This window comes from Haliotis rubra, unplaced genomic scaffold (assembly GCF_003918875.1).
Source record: "Haliotis rubra isolate DU_JTF1 unplaced genomic scaffold, ASM391887v1 Scf60, whole genome shotgun sequence".
NCBI classification, from domain to species: Eukaryota; Metazoa; Mollusca; class Gastropoda; order Lepetellida; family Haliotidae; genus Haliotis; species Haliotis rubra.
In genome coordinates, this window is record NW_025767302.1 from 1,591,083 (window position 1) to 1,600,983 (window position 9,901).

Below are 9,901 nucleotides of genomic sequence, written 5' to 3' on the forward strand. Positions count from 1 at the left end.
CTTAATAAAGAGCGAAAGAGATCATTACTGCGGTGTGACGCTAACTATTAACTCACTCATTACTGTGGCAGGTTACATTGAAAATAGGTTCTAGCAAATTAAGGTATTACAGCTACAGTCATCCGGCTTACAACTGATGCTCAGCAACCCACGCTTGTCATATGAGGTGACTAACGGGATCGGATGATAAGGTTCGTTGCACGTTATCGTAGCCCAGATGCAATTGGAAGAGAAAATGTCCCTTATCAGCTCATTTTGCACGTAAATTAGTGACCGGAACGATACCGTTCTTAATTTATGTCATTTTTCTACAATATGTTGTACGATTGCTTTCCTTGACATCTCTGAAAAGGGCATAAAAAGGTTTTAGTAATCGGATGAAATTTAAATGCAATGGCATGAATTGGTCATTTTGCAACGCGCATGGTATGATTTACAAATATGCTGGACGATTCCAAGTGATCTCCAGGAAAAAGGTCCCTTCACGCCTTGTGTTCTTGCGTACCAAGGATTCCGGTTTTAAACGCTTATCAATCGTGCTAGGATGAAGATAAAGCTACTCTGTTTTCAATTTTGCGGTCCTTTATAGTTGATGTAAGACCGCTAAATGTTCAATTTAAAAACCTCACGCTTACAAGAGTAGCGTTAACTTCTAATTATGGTAATTATGCTTCATATGGAGAGGAATGTTTTATCGCAACGAATTCATTGACTAAATCTAGATCTTTACTTGGAAAAAGGAAAAAGTGCGACGCGCCTTAAAAGAAGTAACAATGTCAATACCGGGAGTGGCCACCATTTTCGTCGATACAGGCGAGATAGCCACGAAGCGTTAAAGACACAAGATGATCATTCAAGCATGTGCCCAAGGGAAAAACATGATTTCGAACGATGTTGTATCGGTAATCATGAAGAGTTGTGTTCTCATATAAGTTGAGATGCCACCCCACATAATTCGACTTCCACCCCTTAAACCGACGGCGTTGAGTGGCACAAGCGGCACCCAGATGAAACCAGACTCAACTGTGAACATTACACTTTCCTGGTTTTCAGCAAGCTGTAGCACTAAGTATTCATGGCAAAACAAAAGTGTTTTAAGATCAGATGGTAGCTGAACAATCTTTGTGTGCTTTTCACGTTCCAAAACCATGTGTATGAGTATCATGCTCCCAACGAACATGAAAACATCTAAATTGTGTGAAATGCGTTACCATTAACGTGCAAATTGTCAATCACGGTGGGGTGAGGTAAAAATGAAGTTTAACATCGGACTTGAGAATATTTCGCTCATATGACGACGTGCATGCTTGTGTATATGTGGCTGCTTGTACTAGCCCAGGCTTTAATCTGGTTATAGTGCTAGCTCACTGAGCTACAATGCCGCATTTAAGCATGAATACCCCACTCATATTGTCTCCGAGTCGACTAGTCCTTGTTGTACCCATTAATGCCGAGCGTTAGACAGGGACCAATCAAGTACCATATTTCAACGTCTTTTGGTATGACGGGGCCGGGGATCGAACCTGCTCTCCAGGCGGGCGCTCTAACTACTGCACTAGGCGGTTAGATATCTTCATGAACATGCATCAAAAGATGCATTTATTCCAAAAAGCACACATTTTATATTAATAGCATTATATGAAGAACAGTTACGAAAGCTCACAACACCACTACCTCCTTCCGTATTAAGAAAACTTACACATATATCGCGCTTCGACGAAAAGCTCATGTCACAGATATTTAACAAAGTGGCAAGACCTTTAAGCACAGGATGACATTGGCGACATGTCCTCAACTCAAAATGTTATACTGACATTCAAAAGTGGGTTAAGCAAATACCAAGCTCACCTCGACAATGACAGTGCAAAAACTACTTAACTGAGTTCGTAATACCAACAAAATGTATTTGGTCTATGTCTATGTGACCAGCAACAAATGGCTGGGGAAATGTTGACGTATAACACCTTTTAATTGTTTAAGGGCTATATATACTAGTATATATATATTTATATCTATGTATGCCTACACACGTTTAATGTAGGCCACAACATAACGGACGCTACCGACAGATAATTCAAGTAGGATTGGAGGCATGGAGGTGTGTCGATATGTACGTCAACAACGGGAATATTGGTCACATGGTCCTGGCGTGAGCTCTGTCACGTGATTATGATCCTGTACGGTTTCGACCTTCTTTCGATGAAAAAAATAAGCTCAAGGTTTGGTAAGATTAATATGATTCTTTAGCGTGAGGAGTTAAGTTGAATAATGACTGGAGTATGCAGGATTATATGCCGCTTTTAGCAACATTAAGGGACCGTTCATAATTTATAGCCGGAGGGGGGGGGGAATTGATTTTTTATGGAGAAGCATGTACAATGTGAATTACCCATCCTAAAATTTATGTACAAAATATGTGACCCCCCTGCATGCCATGTACAAAATCTAACTCAAAATCATAATTTCTAAGCATAATTTCAAACATACTTTTATGTACAAAATTGCTTACCCCTAGTACGTGTGTATACATTGATGGACCCCCTCCCCAGCTCCCCAGAACAAAATGAGTGACCCACCTTAAAGTCACCCCCACCACCCCAAAAAAAACACCACCACCACCCCCACCCCACCCCAAAGCCGTAATTATGAACGGTCCCTAAGGACATAACACAGTGACTACAAATGGGCTTCACAAGTTGTACCCATTAGGGCAATTGAACCCGACATAACGCCTTAACCACTAGGCTACCCCACAACCCCTGAACACACTACCATGTAACATAACAATTTATAAATCATTTCGATGCAAACAAATTGACTTTGGCGGGTCTTCATGATATTAAATTTCAGCCTCCGACTTTTGTTGTTAGAGAAAACAATACGGAATATCTACACGCACATGTCGCAAGTATTACTAAACGCGGAGACAAAACACGATGTAGTAATATGTTTTATTCACAAAATGTCAACAATCACTCATATCTCCCATATGTTTAGTGCAGTTTGCCTTATGACAAAGATTCCAAGCTCTGTATATAGCTATCTTTAGACCCATCTTTTTATACATATTTTTCGTTTTAACTGGTTTATCTGTTTAAATGATGTAAACCTGAATATAAAACTGCTAGGCGTTTAAGACCCGTGAATATCCAGGTTAGAGTCGGTCTTCAGCAACCCATGCTTGTAAGAGGCGACTAAAGGAATCGGGTGGTCAGGCTAGCTCACTTGGTTAACAAATGTCATCGTAACACAATTGCTAAGATTGATGTACATGCTGTTGATCACTGGATTGTCTGGGCCAGACTCGATTAATTTAAAGACAGCTGTCGTATGGCTGGGATTTGCTAAAAGCGACGTTAAATAACATACATACAAACTAAGCTGAGGCAGTTACAAGGAAAATATTTTGTTCACTTCAGCACTAATAAGCACCCCAAAATCAAACGTAATAGTTTTCAATATTTTGCTAACTTTCAATACTATTGTTTCGTATTTGGGTGGGGGTGGGGGATGTCGTGGTATGTACGTGTCGTGGTATTATTCCACCGGGACCATGCTCAACTTCTTCTTCTCCACACCTTCTTTGGCTCTGATTGTGAGGGCTATGCCGTTGATGGTGTCGTCCTCCATTGCCATCAGGAATGCGCTAACCACCTGGTCTACCCTGAAACACAAAAACATTATACTAACACTGTTACAATGTTACATTAACACGTTACGTCAGTTCAGAGCCCCTTTCCACAAAACGATCGTAATGCTAAGACAATCGTTACTCACATAATGACTTACGACAATCATAGTGAACGCTTTGACGAACATGTCCTATTTTAGAAAAGTGTGTTGATTTTATTCAGTGTCTGTGGATACTGATGATGTTTAAAATCATATAGCCAAAAACAATTCAAGAAGTGAAGTTAGGACGGAATACCAACGGTAAAAAGTAACTTTGTTCAAGACAATTTATCATAAATTTCATGCCGATGATTTGGTGTCGTCTAATACCAATTCCCTAATTTACCAACAAGAGGTAAAATACGAAAGATCGGGCTGACACTTGTTTCTGTACCGGCAAACAGTACAGAGCACTTCCATTCAGATTCTGTCCAACGCCAGTGGCTCTTATTAGATAGCTGTGAAACGACCTTGTTTTCAGCATGGGTTTTGACATGTTTCACAAGAGGATCATCGGACAAATAATTATGTACAAAAGTGAACAATAAAATTTCTGTCATGAGGAACCCCCACTTTAATCAAATCACGCCCACCCATTTTAATTGATAAATACACGCAACTGAGGTAAAAGTATTGGTGTTGGGGTCTATTTTCTGTCACGATGTTTTTTTGTGAGAGTGTCAACACTCTTAATTTCTTGTTTCGCCCAACCAACAACACCAAAAGAATATGAAAGGAAGGGCACAGCATTAGTATTTGCGAGCGGTCGGCTCTGAACTCCAGATGTTTTTAAGTCTGGATTTCTATTCTGCCCGAATGTTGGGCACGCTGCAGTTCGTCTCTAACCTGCATCCCCAAGTAAATACACGAGATGTCAACAACTGTCAATAAAATAAACCCCCCACCCCCAGCCCCACTTCTTCTATCTTTGCCACGTTTCAGATTTGAAATGTTCCTATTTGTTCAGTGTTGAATCTCCATTATCAACCACTTCAAGTCAGGTCAGCACATGCCATTGCGAATACATTTCAAGTTTAGTTGACCAGCAAATCATTGAAGGCTTGAGTAAAACAAGTAGTCCCTCAGGAAGGTCAATACCTTCTAGTGACTTTAAAATCTATTCGCGAGGAACAGAAATATAAGCGCTCAGTAGTCAAGGATAATTTGTTTAAACCAACAATTGATCCTTGCAACCCAAACATCCATTTCTGGCTCCTTTCCATTCCATGTAAATAAAGGCATTGGAGGAGCAGTAGGATGACACGAAATCTCTAAGACACCCTGTAAATACTTTCTATTGTATATTCAGGCACGTAATGGGGCGGACCTTTTTCAGTCACCTTTCTTTTTTCTACTTCTCCACAAGAGAATTCAAACAGTGACGTAATGATGGTTGGACACAAGGGATCATTTTCCAATGCCGGTTTGGAATACCATCAGGTCCTGGAGGTGTATTAAATTTCGACTCTTTGATTACCTTTTTCAGGCAGTCAGACATAATGAAACATATATACCAATGGCAACTGTTTTCATGTACATCGTTATTGTACTCCTCTACCCATGGTTACCGTTGCTGCGTATAGACCACAACAGATTTAAAACCTTTCATTGAACAGATTGTGTTGATATAACTTCATAACCGGACGATATCGCGTCAGAGGTCGGGGATTACATCAGTACACTACAAAAGGCTTCATCACATTGGTTTTCTTCAGTTTCTATGTAAAAAGCATAAATGCTTACGTGCAATACTCAGTACGTTCCATAGTCTGCTTGAAGTGTGCATATTGTACGATCTGGTCTTCATCTAAGTCCATAAGAGCCGTCTTAGCACCCATAGGGCAGATACTGGCCAGTCGAACTTCGGCAGCCTTCATGTCAGGGTTTTGCTGAAGAAACAATGGCATTGCTCAGTGTGAATGAGTTACGTCACATCAGCAATATTTCAGCCATAGCTACACAGGGTGTAGTCATTCAATTTGCATGGGGTAACATTGTCATTGTTTCACTAACACGACCAGTAATTGCAAATTATAACTGCTGACCATATAATCGACACGGAATAATTTCTGTTACACTGTATACGTTATACATTTACATCATATTGCATTTGCACACTCATTTAGTTTCATCAGCACTAGTAGAGACAACGCGTTGTTCATTCCAACAGAAGACAGGTTCTGGTCATGTATCTCGAGATTCATATTGATGATTCAGAATATATCGAAATGAAAGCACAGTATGTAGATTGCAAGAAACGTTTAAAATTAACTTACTGCCCAACTCGACGTGAAGTGATAAACAGCGCTCTTACTGGCTCCATAAGCAGGGAACCACATTGTAGGCACCAAACCTTAATAAAGAGTGAAAGAAAGATTAACCGTTAATGCGTAAGGATTTCTTATTCATGTAACTGCTTGAGGCGTTTCATAAACAGCATGTAATGCAACCTTGTGACGAGAACTACTTTGTCGTTTGTTGAGTATTTATTTTCCAGTTAAGTAAGTCTGCGGTCGGCAGACAATCCACCGACTATCATTATGAACCAAAGAGATACGATGACATGAGAGTCAGGTAACCTGACCATCCGACCATTTGACGCCTTGACAAGCAGGGGCTGCAAGAGCAGTTCAAACCCGGATCTTCGCTATTGCGGTTGGTAAGTCAAGGAAAGAAGGACTCCTCCTCCTCCTCCAACATCACTCAAACCATTCCACCACACACAGACCAGCCTTAACACCTTATCTCGACCCAGTATAATGCACATTCCTGGACAAGCATGACTACCTCATACCTGCCAATGACGCAGTGTTGATGATGACGCCGCCTCTGCCCCCTTTATCCTTCCTCATGTGATTTAGCGCCATCATGGTCCCCCGAACAACAGCTGTCTGAACACAGACAGCAATTAAGCCATTATAAATTCGTAAATCCTTTAATGGAGAGAGAGGTGACCCTCCCAAGTAAACAATAGACAATCTGTTACTGGATGTACAGTTACTATGAGCATTACTATTTAGCAATTCTGTGAGGTGAGGTGAGGTGAGGTGAAATTGGGCTTAACGTCGTGCTTGAGAATATTTAGCTCATATGACGACGTGCATGCGTGTGGCTGCTTGTACTAGCCCAGACTGAAGCTGGTTATATAGTGCTAGCCCACTGAGATACCATGCCGCAGTGAAGCATGAATACCCCACTCAGACACATTATACTGACTCGGGCCGACCAGTCCTTGTTGTACCCATTAATGCCGAGCGCCAGGCAGGGACCAACAAGTACCATATTTTAACGTCTTTTGGTATGACGCGGTCGGGGATGGAACCCGCGACCTTCCGCTCTCCGGGCGCACGCTCCAACCACAACAAGCAATTCTGTGGGCCTATGAACGGATGTATGGTATATCGTATATACTAATATGACAAACACTTACGAAGTTGATTTCCAGCTGTTTTCCCATATCCGTTCATCCATGATGCCTGCATTGTTGCACATTACATCAACATGACCAAATTTCGAGACGGCAGCTTTGAAAGCATCTGGACAAAAAAGTCATGCATATACGTTCATATGTATTAAGGGCAACCTATGTAGATATATATGATTGAGTTGGAGCCGTGTTCTACGAAATCAGAACTAAATGTAAACACATCGGCTGTCGTCAACGCTACATCTGCAACCATTATAACATTAGCATGGCCATGCCACTAAACTCACCCTCAAATTCAGCAACATTTGTCACGTCACACTTCACAAAGAAGACATTATCAGCTCCACTGGAAGTTTGTAGTTCCCTGGCCGTTGCCATCCCTTGATCCCTCTTGACATCTGCGATACAAACCTGGCCGGAAATGGAAATATGATGTCTGAAGATCTGAGAACACCTCCAAAACACATTTGTATCTTGAAAACAAATGTAATTTAGGAATTTCGAATGCAAAACAAAATGCAACGTGATTATATTGTTCTTATGCTTCATGCAAATTCTGAGCGCTATGGCATCGACATCCAACAGAATTTACTTCAGGTTATATTTTTTTTAATGTAACGTTAATCCTGTGAAAAGATACACAGTTCTGAATCGAGGTGGTACAGAACTCAAGCGGAATCATTTCAGAAGACAACTTCTGACTGAACCCAGGCATCCCTATCGTTTATTCATCATCAGAAGCGGACTCAGGTCTCCACACTGAGATGTATCGTATCGGAGTAATCGACCTGATAAGAATGGTATCCAGGCATTGCAACTCGTAATGTCTAAAACAGTGTATATGGTATCCTTGTCAAAAGTGTCAAAATTAACTAAAGCGTCACAAAAATACGACAATGCGACTACGAATCATTTGTGCCCTTCGTCGCATTGTCGCTTTAGGATAAATATTTTAATTTTTGTTTACAGAAGGGCGATAATGTGATATAGCGATAATGCGATAAATGGCCAGAATGTTGTGATGTTATCTCGCTTTGGTCAATTTTGACATTTCTTGCTTGTATTTGTAAAGGCTTATGTCCCTTCTTGGATTTCATATGTATGGAAAGGTTTTGATGACAGCGTAATTCATAATACACTTTATTACCTTTGGGGTAACAGACAGGCAATGTGCTGTTTGGGAGATAAGTACAAATTCAACCCACAGAATCGAACCGGAGAATCAAACTGTTGTCTCGAGACAACAAACAAAGACAACATGCGTCATCTACATAGTGTTGGTTCTTGATTCCCCATATGGGTGAAATGAATACAGTCCACTTCTGGTGTCCCCTACCGTGATATTGCCAGAATGTTACTCACTCACCCCACTCATATCATATAATACTCTCTGTAAATAAGCTGTTTTGCTTTGGATGCATTTCAGAATGAACTGAATAAGACATATTTACCTTTGCACCTTTCTTCAATACTGCTTCAGCCACGCCCCTTCCGAATCCCTGTGCACCGCCGGTGATGAACACTACTTTATCTTTCAGCTGCATGTCGACTTCAGGTGTGCTGTAGGTGGAAACAATATATGTATATGTAATACACACTTATACTGTTCTGTGCAGCGGGATTGTAATGAGTGGACATGACTATGTAGAACATTATATTTTAAACAGTTGCAAAACTAATAGCTTCAGAACCACAAGGCAACATAGAAATTTAAACTACATACAACATGGCAAGGTATATATAAAGTAATATTTCATTTTGAAATGCACCTTATTCCTGTTGATATGAATTATACACTAAAAAAAATTAAAAGAACAATTCATAAAATTCACCGAATCAGTGACAGATCTGAGTACGTGGACATGAATATGTCGGACTGAATAAATATTATATTTTATACAGCTGCAAAACAAATAGCTTGAAAACCACCAGGCAGATCAAATGGAGAGAATATGCTAAACCACAACCAGCAGTTGACAGTACAAAGGGACGCAACCAATACGCCACATTAAACTACATAATCGGAGAAGCTCACCTAAACTCGTCATTGATATTTAGTACACTAATTCTTTTCCCTCACAAAAGCACCATGGGCGCTTCTGCAGAGCTCCGACCCCACATAACAATCAAAACCCTCCTCATTGAAACACCACTAGAGGGAAAAACAATTATCATTTCACCGGTTTGATTTACAGCATTTGCTGTCAACATCGAAAGCATATCTTTCACCTTGACCTACAAACGTTGGGCTTTCAGCTGGTACTGTAAGACAAACGTTCAAATACTGATGTCGGAGAATGTGTATTTATCCAAACTGCACCCACTACTGTCACTCGTAACAGCTGGTGTTATTCGTGATTTGTACTCACCACGCTACAGGCTGTGGATATAATGATGGCCTCTCTCGATACTGTGTTCAAAGTACACTGCCTCGAGATTTTGAACTTTCAACTTTCTGCTTGCACACTATCGGAATTGCAAAAACTTAGTTGAAAAGCAGTGGACACACATCTCCCGCCGCTGAGCGACTCCACGCTGGAAACGTATTGATTAGACTCCTTTTGTTATAAATGCTGGAGATTTCAAGGACTGTGTATACATATATTTATGTACTGATGATAATGTTCTATTTGCGGACGACTGGTGCTTCCGAAATGGTCGGAATAAGTCTAAACATACATCCATCCATCCATTCATCCATATACAAATACGTACATATGTGCGCTCACACACACACACACACACACACACACACACACACACACACACACAATGAAGTTATGGTGCTATCTGATGGCATTT

At 40.7% G+C, this 9,901-nt stretch overlaps 1 pseudogene; it reads right to left on the minus strand.

Moving 5' to 3' along the window:
- Positions 1-2,937: 2,937 nt before the first annotated feature.
- Positions 2,938-9,588, minus strand: LOC124255424 (annotated as a pseudogene).
- Between the last annotated feature and the right edge of the window lie 313 nt (positions 9,589-9,901).